Source organism: Drosophila obscura, unplaced genomic scaffold, assembly GCF_018151105.1.
Source record: "Drosophila obscura isolate BZ-5 IFL unplaced genomic scaffold, ASM1815110v1 contig_49, whole genome shotgun sequence".
Taxonomy (NCBI): Eukaryota; Metazoa; Arthropoda; class Insecta; order Diptera; family Drosophilidae; genus Drosophila; species Drosophila obscura.
The window spans coordinates 43,461-57,268 of NW_024542838.1; the positions used below are offsets into that span (position 1 = coordinate 43,461).

At 45.2% G+C, this 13,808-nt stretch overlaps 2 long non-coding RNA genes across 3 annotated transcripts; both read right to left on the reverse strand.

The window, feature by feature from the left end:
* Positions 1–9,947: 9,947 nt before the first annotated feature.
* LOC121404907 lies at positions 9,948–10,448 on the reverse strand. The gene is made up of 3 exons (XR_005968266.1): positions 10,412–10,448; positions 10,090–10,349; positions 9,948–10,019 (listed from the first exon to the last, which is right to left on the reverse strand). It is a non-coding gene; the product is annotated as an uncharacterized LOC121404907 (long non-coding RNA).
* Positions 10,449–10,535: 87 nt separating this feature from the next.
* Positions 10,536–11,317, reverse strand: LOC121404908. 2 transcript variants are annotated; one of them, XR_005968268.1, is made up of 4 exons: positions 11,288–11,317; positions 10,862–11,232; positions 10,730–10,762; positions 10,543–10,638 (listed from the first exon to the last, which is right to left on the reverse strand). It is a non-coding gene; the product is annotated as an uncharacterized LOC121404908 (long non-coding RNA). The 2 variants fall into 2 exon arrangements; XR_005968267.1 differs by having other exon boundaries at positions 10,536–10,762.
* Between the last annotated feature and the right edge of the window lie 2,491 nt (positions 11,318–13,808).

A 13,808-nucleotide genomic window follows, 5' to 3' on the forward strand; every position in this document is an offset into this window, starting at 1 on the left:
GAAAGTGATGTAGTGGCTGGTGGTTGGATTGGCTGGATTTAGACAGTCTGAATTGCATGGTCTGGGCTTGCCTGACTGCCTGTCTATCAACATATATGAGAACATAGGCCAACATAGAATGAGAAGAATTTAAATGGGAGAGATTAATTTTTTAACTAATTAATCGTGCGAACAAACAAAACAAACAAGCTAAAAAAAAGGTTGTGTTGCTACATCGAGCATTTGTACAGTTGTATGTAAGAGTGTTCGGGTGTCAGTGTAGTAATAATGTTATGTTATTATTTTGGAAGTGGGCAGATAATGGAAAGCATTTGTACAAATTGGCTTGGAATTGGTTGATTGGCGATCACGGGACGTGTTAAAAAACAGAGTTAAATCTCTATGACACGCCGGACAGGGAGAATAAAATTATAATTAATTATGTTTGCAATATTACAGCATACATATATTAAATAAAAGATTAATATTCGTTTATTCTTTTTCAGGTATTTTGTGTTAAGTAGCGGCTCTTTTTGTAGGTAAGTTGTGATTCGTTGAATTGGTTTATATTTAGGTGTGCCATCTGCGAAATTTTGAAATACACTTGTAGCAGTGTGATATCACATGAGTCTGGAAACCAAATTTGGTTTCTCTAGCTCTTATAGTCTCTGAGATCCAGGCGCTCAACAAGACGGACGGACGGACGGACAGACGGACATGGCTATAACGACTCGGCTATTGATGCTGATAAGGAATATATATAATTTATGGGGTCCTTCTCTGCGCTGCACACATATAGAAAATGAAAGCATTTTTGATTTCTCATTGAGGGATGTCATTGAGGGAGATTTAGGAAAATTCTAAAAGTGATGAATAATGTGTGAAGTTCGTTTTGTTTCTGTCAGAAATATTGATCATACATCTGAAACAGTAATACAGTATTTTGGATTGATATGATCCCAAATTTTTGAAATTAAAACAAACTGATTTGATGTTAAATTCTTGTGTTTCTCAGAAACCGGTGAGTAACATTTTATATAATTTTATCCGATAAATAAACGTTAAAATTCTAAAATTGAATTAATTCTGCCACGTTTAACTACACCACTCAACAATAATTTTACATGCACGACACCTATGTCTGATTTTGTGAAACAGCTGACTGCCGTCGACAACATGACGTTTGTCATTTTTTTTGGTTATTTTGGGTTAAAAACTTGGCTAAAAATGAGATACATTTTGAAGTATTGTCTGTTTCATACATTTCAGCTTTGGTCCACCTATGGCGCCACTATTTAATGAAAGTGGCGCCACCATAAAATTGTACTTTGTAAGACTAAGCCGCCAGGTGGCGGAGACTAGTTGGCTGTTTTTTTCGCTAGATGGCCCATGTCGTGAGTTTCGACAAGACGGGGACGTTATACATTTTAGATTTGAATTTTGATTGAATTTTGATCCCATTGCCAACTGCAACTGAACGCACTCCCACTCATTCACTCTATCGATGTCTCTTTCTTTCTGTGCCCCAGGGGATGGACCGGGATGGGCTTTGTTTTGTCCGTTTTCTGGGCAACAGTTTACCTCCAGTCAGTCAGTCAGTCAGTCAGTCAGTCAGCGCGTTTGTTTTCTGTTTTCTGTATTTTGTAATTTAATATAGTTTTATGCTGGCCGCAAAAGCCGACAATCAAAATGCCGCCAACCGCCAACTGTCGACGCCAAATGGACGCCGCTTGGCCCTAGCCCTGTCCTGATTCCGATTCTGATTCCGTTTCTGATTCAGTCTCAGCCTCAGATTCAGATTCAGGTTCAGCTGATTGCCTATCGTTTTCGCTGCGCTTGATCCTTGTCCTTGTGCTGGTCCTGTTCCTGCTCCTCTTGTTGCCATCAGCCAGCAATTAAAAGAACAAGCATCCATATCGGTTACCTTTGCCGAAATGAAATCTATATAGGGAATCCAATGCGAACAAAGGAAGGAAGTTGGCCGCCTCTGCATCTGCCCCTGCCCCTACCCATGCCCCATGCCCCTGCTGTGGCCACCGTCAAGTCCTGTGAGGCCATTGTGCAGTTATGACAGGCGTCCCCCTTTTTGACGGCATTTTAAGCGCGATTTGTCCTCGCCGGAGCCTATTACTCGTACAGACACAACACACCCAGAGATAAATATTCGTATGTTCTTGCACAAAATAAGTTTTGATTGCCGGAAATAATATACGTATGTATGTACATATGTACATACACATACATATTTTTTTTTTTTAATTCATTTATTATCTTAATAGTATGTATGTACAGAGTTAATTCTGGATCTGGCTTGGCGAGTCGTTCATGTGCGGTACGGCCGTGAAGCATTGCTTCGCACATGCGGGGTCCTCGCCTAGGCTATCCGCTCCCTTCTCTCGCGCTCAACAGCGCGCAGTTTAGCCATGACAGACGCCGCGAAGTTGCTGGCCGCTTCCCAGTGCTCCGGAGACTGGAGCATCAGCGGCACCAGGTTCTGAGCGGTAATGGCACCACCCAGGGCGACTCCAAGAATGCTTCTAGCTTCGGCAAATCTGCCGCACGAGAAAATTACATGCTCGGCATACACATACATATGTATGTAGGTATTTGTTTAAGATGTTTTAGGAAAAATATGGAAGATGTAATTTATTAATGGACTGTTCCAGAGAATGCTTCAGTAGATTAAAAAATCGAATCGTGTGCAATTAACATTTTCCTTTGGGTTCGCGAGTGCCCGCGAGGAGGGCCTGCTCTAATATCATTCCAGTCGCAGTGTCGGCCACTTCAAAGCGCCGGGGTGGAGGGGGTGTGCTGAGCTTTTACTTTTGCTCTGCCTTGTGCTCTGCTGTCCCATCCCATGCCGATCTTTCCCCCCCATCCGCTTAGTCATCAGTGAATGTCCGCTGCTCTCGGATGGATGCTCTATCCTGTGTCGACTTTATGAGTGAGCGACAGCTGCCGCAACACCTTGTCCCACGCACAATTTGAGACGATTGAGGATTGATGGCAAATCTGCTGATGGGCTGGGCTGCAGGACCCGCAGAGTACAACGCAGTGACAACTCCTTCGAGGTCGGGGTAGGGTTCGGCCCAAGCCAAGTGATTCTATTTACGACTACGAGTACCAGTACGAGTACGAGTAAGTGCCGCAATTGCAGCTACTTAGCTTCTCAGCTTAACTGCGGAAACATTTAGACGGCAAGGCGAGGGCGAATCAGATCGGATGGGTTCAGTTCAGATCAGTTCAGATCAGATCAGATGGTAGGATTGTCAGACAATTCAGACAATTGTCGGGGGGAAATCGTCTGTATCCGCCGCCGTCGCCGCCGCAAATCTCAAAGAGGATGCGCATGTGCACCTTTGAGCGAGCTGGTGGGTGCCTGTTCCTGTGCCTGTGCCTGTGCCCCCCTGATCGGTTCTACCTCTCTTCTTTATCGCCCAAAAACATCTTGAAATCTTAAGAGGGAGGGAGATCTGCTGGCGATCCCTTTGCCGTGCTGTTGTGCTGCTGTGCTGCGTAATATTTGGCAACCCAATTACTTTGTTTGCTTAGCCGACAAACTATTTATTCAAGCCCTGAGCAGCATCAGTAGCAGCCGAGCCGCATTCAGATCCCAGACACAATAGAGCCATACAGCCTTGAGCTATTATCCTGGCGGATCGCTGGAAAACTTCATGTTTTGCGTAATCGAAACAATTGTTTTTTGTTCCGTTGTGAGCAACACCGCTGCCGCTGCCGCTGGCGCTGGCGCAGCCGCAGCCGCTGTCGAGGGAGCAATTGTAATTGGGCGGAGTGCAGTGCGATGATTCCATTCCAACTCTAAATCCAAATGTAGACCGACAGACAGACAGACAGAGAGACAGATGAGAGCTGATAAAAAAATACGTACACATCTGAAAGCGAGGGCTCAGGGCGTTATGGAGGTTATAGAAAACCGAAGAACAAAAAGAAAGCAGCGCAGAGCGGTTGAGCAGAGGAGAGGAGAGGAGAGGAACGAAGCGCAGCAAAAATATATTCTCGGAGTGCAGTGAACTGCGATTAGATCCTGTTGATTATTTCGCTGATTTGCTTGATGTGCATATGCGGGACCATTTGTTCGACAACAACTGTCTATCAGGGGAGGGGGAAAACAGTGAAGCAAAGGGGAAGAATATATTATATATATATATGGATTATATGTATATATGCAAGAATGATGTACCTCCGCTTTACTTTAACTTCATTTAGATTAAGGTCTTTCCCCTTGAAGCCAAAAGGTACACATAACACAGGGACACAGTGATAGACGGAAAGTAGCAATCGAAAAGGCAATTGCAGAAATCGGTGCCAAAATAATGGAATACACACATGAATTCGGTTGAAGTTGTAAGAGTTTGGAAAGAGTTATAAATGCTTTATTTATTTAGATACATTTTTTTTACTTCTTAAATGATAATAAACTAATTAAATCAAATTATCTTCAGTGCGTTTGCCAGGCATTGCAAAAATCATCAATAAAAAAAAAACATGACTTAAACCAAAAAAATTTTTAGCAAGAATGAGACCAAGGAAGACTAGAAAAGAGCCCGCGATCGGTCGTTTTCGAATTTTCTGACCCGTTAGTTTTTCTGTGGTATTCTTTCAAGCAGTGTTTGCATTTTGCAAAGAATTTATTGACAGCGTCAAAAATGCCGTTTTTTGGTTTTCTTCATTTCTTTTACGATTTTCTTGGAATTTCGTAATTTTTTTTTGTCCTACCTATAGCTTATACATATATATAATATAATTAATAAACAAAATTTTTCCAAATAATGCCTGTATTTATATTTTTAATGCTAAAGTTGAAATTGTCTGACTTATTTCATTTTGCAAACAATTATTTGACATACTGTATGCCGAGTTTTAAATTGTGCTGAAAATTTGTTCGACATAACCAATTGTCGGCAAAAGAAAAAACGTGGGGAAGGCTGCAGCCGCTGCAGGATCGTGAAGCGACATTCAGGCCCCCAGCAGCCATTAGCACTCCCCCGCCTGCCCCTACTCCAGCGCATGCTCCTGCTCCTGCTGCTACTGCTGACGCCACAATTGAGCGGCCAGCCCCTATTTACATCCCCAATGTTAGGGAGATAGAAGGTGTATTCTACAGGGTATTGATGCTGCCATTGGCGCTGGCACTGATGATACTAAGCCTACTGGCAATGGGTGTCTTAAAGTTATGTGCCACACGATTTCAGGGCATAGGACCTTAGTAACTATGTTAAATAATAAGGATCCCGAGGGTCACGGCGTGGACTATCACACGTTCCGCCTAAGGTGTGACAAAGGCGTGAAGGTCGTAATTAGGCATTTACATCGCGAGCAGCTTTACAGACTTTACACTTTACTTTACAGACTGGGTACGCGAGCAGCTTGGCAAGCTTGGCCATAGGGTAAGTCATATCGCGTTGATTTTAAAGCGGTTCACCAAGGAGCCGCTGGACCTTTTCGAGGTGGAGCTGGAGCCTCAAGCCAACAACAATGCCATTTTCGAACTCACGGCGATTTGCAGCCAGAAGGTTAAAGTTGAGAAGCCAATACGGTCCCCCGGCGTGCCCCAATGCCATAAGTGCCAGCAGTTTGGGCACACAAGAATTATTGCAGCCGTGCAGTCATCTATCTTAAATGTGGGGAGAAGCATGACCCCAAAGACTGCCCCAAGAAGCGGAAAGACGTGCCGAAGTGCGCCAATTGTGGGGGCCCACACGTGTCAAACTACCGTGGATGTACAAAGTACTAGGAGTACTGCAATAAAAGAAACAAAGGGTTAGAAAAAAACAATAAAATGCTAGGTAAACTTCAGATGCCTACCTTACCAGCCGCTCAGGGCTTGCGTCGCCCTCACCGGCCACCCGTAATTAGCCAGCAGGGTTTTCCAGAGATGCCACAGCCTAGCCACCGAAGAGCGCGGTCTGACGCCAGAGTTTCAGCTCCCCCAGTACAGATGAGCAGCTATGCCAGCGTGCTCAATGCAGGACTTGCTCAGACGCACTCCCAGCCTGCTCCCTTGAGGCAGGAGTGGATGCCATCGATGACCCCTGCGGCAGCCAGGCTTGAGCAGCAGATGATGCTGCCCATGGAGCAATTAATTCCGCTGCATCCAAGTCTGAGAGAGACTACATTGACGCAGCTGCTTAAGGAGCAGCAGTCTAAACATGCAGTCGAACTGCAGCTCAGCGCCAAACTCCGAGGGGAGTCTGATGCCGGAAGCTGAAAAATCGGATCAGCAAACGGATTAAGATGCTCAAGGCCAGGCGGATGGAGAGCACACTGCGCAACATCGACCCAGCTGATCGCTACAGCATGAAGAAACTATGGCGACTCACTAGCTTCATCAAAAGGCAACCCACTCCTAATTTACCTGTGTGCAAACATCAGATCCGTGGTGCACAAGCACTGAGGAGAAAGCAGAAGGGAAGCGTTCTGCTATACAGGGATCCTCTATTGCTAAGCCATCCGGAAGCCCGGCCCGAAATCGAAAAGGAAGTCTGATGATTCCTCAAGTGCCAACTCTTCGGATATTGAAGGTAGCGTAATTAAAAATATGTGTGTATCTCCCTGTGCCGTTGATCGAGCCTTGCTCTCCGGTGTGGGACAAAATGCCCGGTAAGTATACCATCCGTGCATCCTATGATTCGTAGGTCTGCCTGCCTGCCTAATTGTATTAATTCTGCTGGCGCTGCAGCTGGGTCTGTAATGAGAACAAGTGCTAAGAGTGTGAGACAGGCTACACTTACGGAGCTGCTTAAAGAGCAGCAGGCTAAGAACGCAGTGGAACTGCAGCTCAGCGCCAAACTGAGGCTAGAAAGGGGAAGCCAGGGATCTGCTATAGTAAAGCCAACCGCGAAGAAAGCGGCCACTATCAGTCGGCCCCCAGTTCTAACAACTTCTTCGAGATACTATCGGACAATTTTTTCGGGCAATACAGTGTGCTGTGCCGAATTGAAAATTCAACTTAATCAAAGTGCCTCAAGAAAGAAACGTGGGGTGGCCGCAGCCGCTGCTGCTTATCCCCCCTTGCCCCTGAAGGAAGGAAGTGTCGAAATGGGACGTAAACCGGGTCCAAAATCGAAAACAACCAAGAAGAAAGAAGAGAATGCTAACTCAAGTGCTTCTAGCACGGATAATGAAGGTATTGACTACCACGATTTGGTATCTACATATATCACTATTATTAATACCTATTATTAAGACATATATAACCACATATATATATTTGTAAAGTTTTTAAGCCACTTATACTTGAATTATACCCTACTCCCCTCCCCCCCCTGATTAGTGAACTGCTGACGGGGCCGAGGGTTTGTTTACTTTTGGAATGAATGCGCCGGCTGAGACGCTGGCAGAGGAGATTCCCGCTGCCGAAAGTGGTGTATGCGCTGCCTCAATACTACAAAAGTGTTACTGGCCCCTGTTGGCTTGCTGGGGCGCGACGAAGCGGAGCCTACCACCTTCCAGGGAGAGATGCTGCATGTGGGCAAATTGCCTGCTGTACCTGTTGTTGTTGCTGCTGATGAGGCTCCTGTACTGGGTCCAGTACACACGGCTGCTGGCTCGAGCTCGTCTGCCCTCCAAACGGCATCAAATTCGGAGGCTGCTAATAATCCAGGACCTGGAAAAAGACGCAGATTAATTGTTAGCAAAACAGATGACATCGATGCTGCAAACGTGTTGCTGGTCCCTGTTGGCTTGCTGGGACACGATGAAATGGAGCCTACAACCTTCCAGGGAGAGATGCTGCACTTGAGCGTGCTGCCTGCCGTGCCTGTTGCTGTTGCTGCTGCGCTTGAAAGGGCTGCTGGAAGATGTGCTAAACAAAAACGACGATCGTTGATACAATCGGTAACAAACTGGTCAGCTGCAAGTCCCCTGGCGCTGTACAGTAGCGCCCCTGTACAGCGCCATCACCTACCTAACAATCATCTTCAATTCCTCTCTTTAATTTGGGCATTTTCCAGCTGCATGGAAATGCGCCAAGGTCACGATGATTCCAAAACCAAGGAAGCCCCCTGAACAATTGGAATCCTATCGGCCAATCAGTTTACTCGCAGGATTCTCCAAGCTGCTGGAGCGCCTCATACTCACACGACTCTTTGAAGTAGACTCTGTTGAAGGAGCAATCCCAGACCACCAATTTGGCTTCAGGAGTGAGCACTCTGCTGAAAAGTCACGAGAACCAACTACAAGTATCAGCAGTGTACATGGACATCCAAGAGGCCTTCGACAGAGTTTGGCATCAGGGTCTACTTTACAAGCTCAAGAATCTAGTACCTACACCACTCTTCCTCCTACTCACCAGCTACCTCTCCAACAGGACCTTCAGAGTGGTCTGCCCTGGAGGCATCTACTCGAGCGAGAAGGCTGTTGCTGCCGGTGTCCCGCAGGGCAGTGTCCTGGTACCCGTGCTGTACAACCTGTACACCACAGACATGCCGCAGCCTCACAGCAACGCCACTCACGCCCAGATGATAGCAACATATGCGGACGACGCGGTCTATATGGTAGCTGCTCGTACCATTGAACAAGCCAATATAATCATGGAACAGCTCCTAACTCGCACACTAGACTGGTCCAAAAAATGGGGAATAACCATAAATCCCAACAAAACCATCCATGTAATGCATACGCTCTCTGCAATTCAGCAAGGTACCACTCCAACGGTTCCTAGACTTGGAAGCGTGCCCATCAAGAGCAAACCTGCCCACGCTTACCTTGGAGTCAGTCTGGACAGGAAGCTGAACTTCAATGGACACATCCAAACTGTTGTCACAAAAGCCAGATGTAGGATTCGCACGCTTGACTGGCTCATCGGCAGGAACAGCAAGCTTCCACTACGCATCAAAGTACTGCTATTCAAACAACTGGTAGTCCCAGTATGGCAATATGCCTTGCCTGTCTGGGGGCCACTGACCTCGACCTCACAGATGGCAAAGATACAGGTCATTCAAAATAAAACGCTGCGTGGCATAGTTAATGCTCCATGGTATGTCCGTAACAGCGTTATCCACGCCGATCTCCAGATTCAAACTGTGGAAGACACATGCCAAAAACTCTGCGGAAGCTACTACGCAAGACTGCCGAGACATAGTAACCGCCTTGCCAGAGTCTTGTCGCTCCAGCCATACACTCCGAGGAGGCTAGCTCGATCTAGGCAAAGATACTCTGCGATATTAGCACAGCACAACACCAACAACCACAACACTCTGAATAGTGTCCAGATTAGAACGCTGCAAGCTCGCCGCGAAAGCTACCTCGCCAATCCTTTTCGCACGCAAAATAGCACCTAGCAACGACAACATACCAGAGGCGATGAACAGAAGCACCAATCCAGAGACTCCATTGGCATCGGTTCCGGCTACTAACCACTTTTTCTCAATCTAATTCTCATTTCACAGATGACAGAAGCGTGACTATTCCCAAATCTACCCCAGCCAGTGGCGCGACGGGCTGTGGACATTTTCCAACTTAATTGGAACCGTCATACAGTCGCGGAATGTGCCATAGGCGTTTGGACCCACTTCTGCAAACGCGCGCGCTGACGGCGCCACACTGATGCCTGAGCTGAATTGCAGTGAAATGCTGCATGACCTCTGCTGGGTGTTGCATCGTCGAAACTACACACGCGAATGCTAAACCCTCACGTAAACTGTTTCCTAAAGTTCCTGGACAGCTGATCTCTTAAAATTAAAAAAAACAAAAAAAAAACCCAATACCAATTAACTTATAAATAATTAAGTATACTGCCACGATTGTTATCGATAGTCCTTTGCTATTAAGGTATTTAATGTTACCATGTCATTGCTCTGCCCATACTGCACTATGTAAAGTACAGTGGCGCCATGTAATTTTGTAAAATATGCAAATGTAAATGTATAAAGCAAAATAAAAGCTCTGAAGCTCGAACTTCCACCACCGCCCAGCGAAAGCTTGGTGTTCCGGTTGGAATTTTTCGAACTGTCATTGATGTTCCTCTGGAAGGAACCAAACACAAACACAAAATTACGGCGCAGCCTCTGCATAGAAATCTGAAATAAAAGAGAAGAAATTAAAGCAAAATACAAAAACAAATGTCAACAAATACATATTCTTACTCACAGGCGGCTGGACCAGCAGCTCACCTTTACTTTCAGGTTTCTGGCACAACTGAGAGGCGGAGGCAACGATCGCTGATAAAATCCAATGCGCTATTACAGCAGACAAGGCTGCTGCAAATTGGCCATTTGCCGACACCTAAGTATGAGCGGCCACCTGTTTCTGCTGAGACGCAACTGCTGGATCCGATGCTGGGCCAACTACAAACTCCTAGACGCCTGCAAATCCAATGGTGGAAGGGGGCGCACCGTAAGACACGTCCGCTAAAAAGTAAATCAAATATTAATTAGCGTTTAAAACTGATTGTATTAATTGTTAAAATTACCAAATGTAAACAATGCACGGGTGTTGCCACTTTTCTGCTTTGTCAGTGTTGTAAAAAACCACTACCATGTAAAATACTATGTAAATCACCATACATGAGTGATACATCCGCGATATGCGGTATTTTTGTAATATTTGTATAAGCAGTATATTCTTATTGCGAACAAATAAAAGAAAAGCTGTACGGTCACATCGATCAACAGCCCAAATGTGCACGCACTGCCGGCACTTAAATCAAAAAAAAAAAATAGAACGTCAGGTGATGGTATCCTTACTCTTTACTCCAGCCCTGTTGGAGTATCAGAGTTAAGTGTCATACCTTTCTGACGCCATACTACGTTCCGATCTGGAGCTAGAAAGAAAATTAAAAAACGAGTCAAAAAAGTCACCTGGGCTTGATCGCATTTGCAATCGAGCGATAAAGGCACTGCCGATCTCTGCCATCACTTACTTGACGCTCATCTTTAATGCTGCTCTCAAATTTGGCCATTATCCAAAAGCATGGAAGACTGCCACGGTCACCATGATACCGAAGCCAGGCAAACCCCCGGATCAGCTGGCATCCTACAGGCCAATCAGTCTTCTCTCTGGGCTATCTAAGCTTCTCGAGCGCCTCCTACTGGGTCGATTGTTTGAGGTAAGCAGCTTTGCTAGTTCTATTCCAAACCATCAGTTTGGTTTTCGTGAACAGCACTCAGCAGAACAGCAAATTGGCAGAGTCACCCAGTTCATCCTACAGGCACACGAGAAGAAAATGCACTGTTCAGCAGTTTATATGGACGTTCAGGAAGCTTTTGACAGAGTGTGGCACGAAGGTCTCCTCTGTAAACTAAAGAGATTAATCCCGGAAAGCCTTCACCGCATACTCACCAGCTACCTAACCGGCAGATCCTTCAGGGTTGTTTGCATCGGCGTCACCTCTTCCACAATGAACATTGCAGCTGGAGTACCACAGGGCAGTGTTCTCGGACCTGTGCTGTACAATGTGTACACTAGCGACATGCCAAAGCCACCCAGATACAGCTGCAATATGTTTGCTACATACGCTGACGATGCAGTCTACTTAGCCCCAATAAAGCCCCGTCGGCTTACAACATAAAAAGCTGCATCACCAACATGGAGAAGCTGCTATCTGATGCTGCCAAATGGGCTAAAAAATGGGGAATTACGATCAGTACAACAAAAACGGCTCATGTCTTACATACGCTCTCAACAACATCTACACTGCTGCAGCATCCATCTCCAAGGCTTTCCGAGCAACACCTGGCCATCAATAAAAAAAGCCCCAATAAATTGTTCATAATGCTAAGTATAGTATTGTATAACAATAAAATCCTTCTTAACGTGACGTAGACTGGCTCCCCTGAACCTGCTGGTTCAGGTCAAGGATGGAGCTGGTCTGCGTTACGTTAAGACATTACGTATTGCGATTACAAGCGTACGGTTCAACAAAAAAAAAAACTGCGGAATTATTAATTAGTTTTAAAACAATTAATAGTAAAAATTAGATAAAATTACACAAGTGTTATTTACACTGTGTAGAGATTTCTTTGTTAATTATTTCGGGCAATACATTGTGTTGTACCGAATTGGTGATTCGTGAAAACTCAACATAACCAAAGTGCCCCAAGGAAAAAACGTGGGGAAGGCTGCAGCCGCTGCTGGCCATATTGTCAACCCAAATTAATAAGCCCCTGTTGTCTGTATTGGAGGAGGAGTTGGAATTGGAATCGGCTGCAGTACAGTGGTCCATAGAGGATTCGCCAATCGTCGAGGAGTTGGAATTGGAATCGGTTCGCCAATCGTCGAACTAAAACAACCAGTTTTAGATGCTGGCCCTCGAATACGGGACATTATAGTCCTAGGAAGAGTGAACTATCCCTAACATTCCAAATGAGCAGGAGCAGGAACTCTCCTCTACCGGACGAATGGAGCTGGCCGCGTTGATCAAAAATTATTTTGATCACTCGCCTGGCAGAGGAAATTTCAAATTTGTATAAGGCCGAAGATAAGGCCTACTGGGACAATTCGCTTCGGATCACCAAAAATGACCGAACCGAAATTGAGGCAGGATTTAAAATAATCGACAAGGAGTACCACTGCACATTTGAATGGATGTGCAGGTTTAAGTCAAAATTAAAATGGCATATCATGTTACACCTAAAATCGCACATGGGTGTAAAGGAATTTGCCTGCGAGTAAGTATATGAAACTTCAAAATATTTAGTAAAATTAAATTAAATTTATACCTTTTTCCAGACTTTGCCAATTTTTTCTAGCCAATTCGGATGAGGAGAGACGATCAATTGAGGAGTCTATGGATCTTAGGGAGCCCCCCACACCCAACTCTAGCTTCAGACCAATCACATTGGCTGAGATAGAGACACAGATCAAGGACCTGAAATTGAAGAAATCCCCCGGATTAGACAACATTGACAATCGGACAATCAAGCTGCTTCCAAAGTCAGCATTGTTCTACCTGGTTCTGATTTGCAATAGTGCGCTTCGATTTGGTTGTTTTCCTAGCCTGTGGAAGCGTGCAGTTGTCTCAATGATCCCCAAGCCTGGCAAGCCAGTGGACAAATTGGCCTCATACAGACCCATCAGCTTGCTGTCTTGCTGTCAAACACGCTCATGCACACCACTGGCACTTAAATGCATACACACTATCCGCCTGATCTTCCTTTATCTTCCTCTCTATTTGTTATTTGGTATTGTCACGTTTACGACAATCTTAAATTTGTTACTCCTTTTCTCATTAATACATGTACCAATATGTATATGTAGACCACCATGCTGCCGTCATACACCACTCCATTTTCATCACAACCTAATAACATCTTAGCTGTGATATGTATGACGGTGGCCGCCATTAAAAAAAAATTGTTCATCAATTCTCATTTCACCTTATAAATGGTAAGATCCTTTCTTACCTTCTTCACCAAGCCATTACCATTCCCCAAAAATTACCCAACCTCTGTGTCTCGTGCATGGAACTGCTGGTTTCGCCCAACAATCGGGTAAGAGGGGGGATGAATGAAGACCCACATAGCCGCACTATAGACATGACTGGATCAAGTCTGCGGGCCACTACTCAGGTGCTGGCACTGTCCTCTTAAATATGTTCGCCTGATAGTAACCGGAACTGGGGGCAGTGCTTGAACAAGCCACAGCACCACTTGTTTCCTCCAATTATTTGTAGTAGGAAACATATTGAGACTATGTATGTATGTTTGTGATTTTCAGTCTCTCTTTATTTTGGTTCTTGTGCCCATTGGCCGTTATGGTTGAAGCTTTGTGTGCGCTGTTTTTCTCTCTAAATAGCCCCATGCCCCCACCAAAATTGTGACACATTACCATTTTAAATCGATCGAGCTTATAAGAAAATGACAAATAAA